General features: G+C 34.6%; 1 protein-coding gene across 5 annotated transcripts in view; it reads left to right on the top strand.

Annotated features, from left to right (window-relative positions):
* The window catches only part of DIAPH2 (diaphanous related formin 2), an 873267-nt gene that overhangs the window by 378565 nt on the left and 487425 nt on the right, over positions 1–7277 (top strand). The gene's annotated exons all lie outside the window — the stretch shown is intronic.

Genomic DNA, 7277 nt, shown 5'->3' with positions numbered 1-7277 from the left:
TTTGCTTGAGCAATTAGGATTGAGTTGCCATTAATTGAGAAGAAGACTGAAGAGCAGGTTTGGGAGTTACGTAAGGAGTTTGGTTTGGGTTGTGTTAAATCTGAGACGCTTATCAGACAATCAAGTGGAAATACCCAGAAGATGTGAGGTTTCTTTTAGGATACATAGTTTCCCAGTGGCCTTTCATTTGAATAAATCTTTGGCGAGATCAACACTGACTTTTTTCTAGACATGCTCAGGTAGTACTTGAAACCCAGACTGAAAAACATTGTTAAGTTGACATGTGTCTACAAATATTTTGGGATATTGTTTTGTTTAGTCTTGCTCAGCAAGGTTAACTGCCTTCTGCATTAAACTAAATTGTGTGCAGGATTGTACCAGTCTGAGCAGTCTGAGAATGGACCACATTAAAAAAGAAAAGCCTGGGTAGGCGGAATATCCAAACTGTATTCTCAATAAGCAGTGCCCTGTTAGCCTAAGGTACTGGGTTTTACCATCGTAATTCGAATCGTTATGCTTTTCGTAGTATTCTTCTTTGTTTGACACACGTAATCTTTGGGGTTTTTTGGTGGATTTATTGATTTGTGAAAGGAATTAGGAATTCTACCATCATGGGAGTTTCTCGGAGTGCAGGAGATGGCCCGCAAAACCTCAGTCCATACTTAAGAAGCCAGAGCCAACATGCAGGTAGGGGATTAACTGTAGCTTGAGTGAGGCGCTTCACATTGGTTCAGAGTTAACAGGAAGAATGTCCATAACCTCATTTGTCAAATACTAGGTTGAGGTTAGAACCACATTTCAGTTATGGTATTTCAGCTATCACTTCAAACAAGGGAAATTCTCCCTAAAACCTCTAAGACAACTTTATTTGTCCTTCCTAAAATATACATTACCTGCTGAGCTACTGAGAGCCAATTGAAAATATACAACATTAGCGAGTGCATGTCGTTAAACATAGTGTTCTGGTGATATTTAGCAGTGTTCAGTAATTGGCTTAATGAACAGGTGTACAGTATATTAGTTATGCAGATGTTAATTTGCAGTAACATGTGCTGCCTGATTTGGGGGGGGTTCTTGTCTAAACTACAACCAGTAAGATTTGTTCCTTAATTAGGAAATCGTTAAGAAGTATGTGTGTGTGAGTCCCACCATTAGAACCATTACTCTTGTTTAATGTGCTGTAAACTTTGGGAGCACTCCTGGTAATGCCATTCCTATGGCTTCAGGTACTATGCAGGTGTCAGAATGAAATCTACCTTTCTGTGGGATGCCTTAGTTAGTGCACAGCTGTAGGCAACACAGAGAGGGGACGTTTCACAGCTGTAATATGCAACACATAAGAGAAGACAGAAATGCAATCTTGTACTGCATATTGCATCAGCTTTGCCTCTCAAGGTTTGGTAAACAAATGTGTTATTCCTCCCAAAATGGATTCAGAAACAATTGAAAACAAAATCGTGCTTGCTTACCCCACTGACTAATCTTTGCCTGTAGTTTTTATTATTTTCTCCTCTACTGTTTCTGATTCCTATCTACACTTGGGTCTTGGGATTACCAAGGCGAACAGTTTATATAAAGGGATGGGTATATTTATGTCACTCAGTCATAGCATTTTTATTTTTATGTTGAAAAAAATGGAAACTTCCAAAGGCCGTTACAGCACACACCCGTGTACCAGCCTCCCAGAGTGAACACATATTCACATTTACTCGCATTGACTACATCTCTTTGCTTTTAAAGAAATAAAACATTAACGATAAAGTTGAAGTTTCCAGAGTTCTGCTTATTCCAGTGTCACTTTGCTCCCCTAAGACAAGCACTGTAAATAATCTGCTGAGTATTCCATGCTTTTATAATTTGGCTATATGTATACTCTATATATCTTCATCTGTAAGCAATACAACACATAAAATTAGTCTGTTTTATTTTTTATTGAGATGAATGCTATTATACTGTATGTACCATTTTCCACCACGTTTATTTTTCCATGCAGCATTGTATTAATATTTGGGATCTATCTTTGTTGAAATATTTAGCTCTAGTATAATTGTAAATACTGGGTTATAGTTCATTATGTTAATATCCTACAGTTTGTTTATTGATTCCATAACCCCTGGCACATGCGTTGTTTCCAATTTTTGTACTGTTCTAAGCATTGCTGCAGTGAACATCCCTGTCCTTGATCATTTGACCTGTAAGTGGAAGGATTGAGTTATACTTATTGTAAGCACACCTTAAATACAGTATATTAGATGTTAATACATATTTATTTTAAGGTGATTGTTCTAATTTTTACTGTCAGTGTTGGCACAATCAAATTCTTACTTCTCTGCCCCCTCCTCCATACTTGGTATTATGAGACTTTTTTGGTATTTCCAATTTGATGACTTTAAAATAGTATTTCATTAGTTGTTTTCATTTGCATTTCCTTGATTACTGGTAAGGCGGAGCATCATTTTATTTCTTGCTATACGATTTTGGGGAAATGACTCAATTTTTCTGTTCGTTAATTTCCTCCTTTGTCAAATGACAATGGTAATACCTATTGTATGAGGTGACATAAAAATTAAATGATTTCCAGGCACAGAGCAGATATTTCATAAAAGTTGATTTGAGTGGTGATTGTGTTGATTGTGGTCGTGGTTACTACCAGTACTACTACCATTATTATTGTTGTACTTATTATTATTACCCTTTCCTCTTTTGCCCATTTTTCAATTGTGTTTGCACGATATTTCCAGAAGTGCAAGGATAAAGATGATTTTAAAACGTGGAAAATAACAATCAAATAAAAAAATCATCACAGCAATCACACATAGAAATCGTAGTAGAATTTCCCTGCCTGCCGTGTTACATTTGCACTCATTTTAACAGTGAGTTATTAATCGAAGTTAAAATAGCACCTATTTCAACTAATCCATGACAAAATATTTCTGTGTAGTTAGAATCACTTGTAGAATTATATACATATGGATAAAATATGTATTTATGCAGGGAGATCACAATTTTTATATTTGTATAATATATCTAAAACAGCAGTTTGGCATTTACTTGTTGATTATATATATATATATATATATATATATATGCGCACAAACACACACACACATATATTTTTTTCCCACACGTATGCATGAAGATACATAAATTTTCAATTTGGTTTTCAACACTACTATTATTAGCTTTATTTACCCTGACTTTGTGCACTTAATCGAAAGTGTCATACTTTTACTTCTTCACATAGTCCTTATTATATGTTACAGCACATCAGTTAATGCTGATTCAAAGACACAGTATTCTCTAATGTGGAGCTGCTATGGCTTCCAATAACAAAAAGAGAATTTGCTGAGTGATGTATATGTATTCATTTAAGCTATGTTGTTATTGTTAAAGAAAATTACACATATTGTGTAGATATCTTAGAGATAGTTACATAATTAGTTGTTTACATATGCCCATGTATTTAAGAGTATGAATAGACAATTCAGTCTCTTGTGGAATTGAATGCTCATGCTAGGCCAACATATAGTATAGGTGTTCATCAGGTATTTGCTGAATGAATGAATGAAGAGTATTGATGCTGACTTTAGGACTCAATCTTTCTCATTGGAGTTTTGAGATAAATAAAGTAGTTACTAAAATTTTTTTATGATTTATGGTTATCACTATGTAAACCATTCAGTATTACCCATTTGTAATATCTTAATAGTTGCTACAAATTACAGATATCTTGTCACATGTTCTGTGTATCCATTGGGATAGCAGAAATTAATAGGAGAGTTCTGAACATTGTCTAAATTAGATTGGGGAAAGAATATAACCATGTTTATTTATGCTGATGAGCATCCCTCAGTTTGTAAAGGAATAAATTTATAGTACAATTGCATGTAAAATTCCATGTATTAAAGGAAATATAAGAATGCTCAGTGGACATTTTATCTTAGATAATTAGTTTCTTGATGTTAACGTATCTTTAATAATAATACAATGTATTATTACATTATTATCTTTATACAGACAGTATTTTATAATGTTTCGTTATTATTTGGTCGATTAGCAGTGCCAATTTATGCACTCAAATTAATTTAATCAATTGGATTCAAACCCAGTGGCTATATGGATTTTCATTTGCGCAGGGAGAGATCACGTTTGACTGGAGGCCTCATTATGAACCTGAGGACCATAGGGCCATTGACGACAAAATCAATTCTTGAAGTTTTTGTATTGAGACATAAAATCTCTTCAGTCCCATCCAAATAATTACAGACGCCAATAATTTAAGTTTCTAAATTAATTTTTATTGGTATAAGCACATTTAACATCAGATGCATCCTCTTAACGTTTTAAGTGCACAGTATGTTAACTATAGGCATAATGTACCACAGATCACTTGAACTTATTCCTGTGTAACTGAAACTTGATTCCAGTTGAACAGCAGCTCCCCATTGCCCCCACCCTCCAGCCCCAGGCAACCACCATTCTACTCTTTGTTTCTATGAATTTGGCATTTTAAATGCCTCAGGTAAGTGGAATCATGCAGTATTTGTCCTTCTGTGACACTCTCATTACACTTAATGTCCTCTAAGTTCATCCATGTTGCCATGTGGTGTGATTTCCTTCTTTTTTAAGTCTGAATAAGATTCCACTGTGTGTGTGTGTGTTTGTGTGCAATATGTACATGTGTGTAATACATTATACATATATGTTATATATATGTATCACATTTTCTTTATCCATTCATTTGTGAATGGACATTTAGGCTGTTTCCATATCTTGGCTGTTGTGAATAATGGTGCAGTAAATATAGGAGAGCAGATATCTCTTTGAGATTCTGATTTTGGTTCTCTTGGATATGTACCCAGAAGTGGGCTTGCTGGGTCATACGTTAATTTTCTTTTTAATGATTTGAGGAATCACCATACTTATTTTTAGAGAGGCTGTACCATTTTATATTCCTACCAACAGTGTATAAGGGTTTTAGTTTCTCCACATCCTCACCAACATTATCTTTTTTTTATATATAATATTCATCTTAACAGAGGTGAGGTGATATCTTGTTTTGGTTTTGATTTGCATTTCCTTGATGATTAGTGATGTTGAGCAGATTTTCATATACCTGTTGGCCATTTGTATGTCTTCTTTGGAGAATGTCTCTTCAAGTTTTAATTGAGTTATGGAATTGTCCATTTTAAAATCAAGTTATGGAATATTTAATATTTGTAAGCATTAGAAACATATATGGAATAAAAGCATCTTAGGACAAGTGGCATTTTTTTAGTCATTATGAAACCAGGGAATTTTTAATATACTTGTATGAAGCCTGTAATACTGTTTGGGGAAGTCGGATATAACATTGCATTTCTTCAAATTCTCTATTTATCTAAACCTGTGTTTGTGATTGGTAAGGAGTGCTTTTAAAGACAAGAAAGCCAAAGGCAATAATAGCCACTGGTCAGTATCTGCTGATCATGGCTAAAACATGATTGTTTCGGAAAGCCTGTCTAGGTAAGGGACTCTTTGAAACTAGCTTTGCTCTAGTAATTCTCAGAACAGCAGTGTTCACTCATGGAATTCTTACCATTTCTTGAATCCAGGATAAAGCCAAATGGCATAATACAAGGAAAGTGTATTAGGATTCCACAACAAAACTGTGAACTCAAGTTATTTAAGGCATCTAATCTTCATTTTAAACAACTTGTTCACTTAAATAGGGAAGAAGTTGAAATACATTTTAATGAAAACAGTGCAGAAATATGAAGGCATATAAAATGAGCATTGTGTATGCCTGGGTTAGTCAGGAGTCTGCTAGTTTTCAGTCTGTTAATATATCCTTTGTACAACAGCATTTTTATTCTGTATATGCTTGGTTGGCCAGTCTCCCAAAGTAGGGTTTAAGGGATATTGAGAGATGAGGACAGTTTTCTTGGCTATTTCTTTGACTGGGTTAAAATTACTGAATGATTCTAGGAATAATTTCAGTACGATTCAGATAATTCTTTTTTTTACTGACAAAGGAAATGACTCTTGGACTGCCATTTCTTTTCATACAGTTGCCTTAAGCTGGGACTGCCTTGAAAATTAAAATAAAATGCTGATTATTGCATAGGAAAGATCCTTTGAGGAACATCCTTAATGATTTTAAAAGAAATACATTAAGTCATTTTTCTTCCAGTAGTTGTGATAACTCTACAGTGTTAAGTAAACATGACAAACTGCTTGTCATCTCTCCTAAGATTATGGTATTCAAGTGTAATTATTACCTAGTCTGCTTAGACTGCATCACTTTAGATTGGTCATACCAGTAAAGCTTAGAACTGTTAGGACTTTAATTATTCAGCCAATTTATTTAATCTGTTATTTTTGCAGTAAGTTTATTTAATTTTCACCTATTTTGCACCATTCAAATAAAGGGGGTCTCAATGGACTTGCAGTATTTTGATGCATTCTGTGACATGTCTAGCAAGTTTTCCAGAGGCTAACATCTTTGAACACATAGCCTAGCAAAAATGTACTGTGGTTGTGTTTTGAGTTTTCTCTAAAGAAAATCAATAACTCATTTGTGATCTCCTTAACAAAGATCAGGTAAATTAAAATAGCCAAATTAATTATTGCTTCAAAATGAAGTTATAGTTTTAAAAGTAATAAAGAAACAGCAGGATTATGGCCATATGTTTTAGTGATGAAGTTTAGGAGCGTGAGTTTGGGGCAAGAACCTATCACGCTACTTGACTGAAAAAAAAATGGTGGCTTTCATTTTCTTATATTTTTTCATGGACCCATTACCTACAACTCTATTTTTATATTAGAAGAGGTACACTGCCAACACATGAGTACAACCATAGCTGTAGAACTGTTTAGGCAGGGTTTAGGGATTTGACGTAAGTTTCATTTTCATAGCAAGTAGCCGCATTGTTTTTCACATTGGGTTTTGGGATGGCTTATTTGGCGGGAGGGCTGATGGAGATAATGGGAGCTAAAGCCATTCCTCACAGTTTCAGGTCATTTTAATTGCTTCGAACTAGAGGGTTACCTTGTGAATACTGCATAATTCTGTCTTTTGTTCTAAGAAAGCAGATAGTACTAAAAAATAGCGAGGGCGACAAATCTGACTTACTCAATAGACTGGTTTTGAGGTTTGTTGATAATGTGTATGCAAGCAGGTGCTACCATTGCGCAACTTGCAAGTGGTTCATAGCTATTCTTCAAAGCAGTCTCAGCAAGAATTTTTGTATGGCAACCGGTGTAGTCGTTAAAGTTACCTTAGGTACTTTAAAGCA

Source organism: Hipposideros armiger, unplaced genomic scaffold (assembly GCF_001890085.2).
Source record: "Hipposideros armiger isolate ML-2016 unplaced genomic scaffold, ASM189008v1 scaffold_56, whole genome shotgun sequence".
Classification (NCBI taxonomy): domain Eukaryota; kingdom Metazoa; phylum Chordata; class Mammalia; order Chiroptera; family Hipposideridae; genus Hipposideros; species Hipposideros armiger.
The sequence above is the reverse complement of the archived record's forward strand: the minus strand, read 5'-3'. Positions and strand labels throughout refer to the sequence as shown.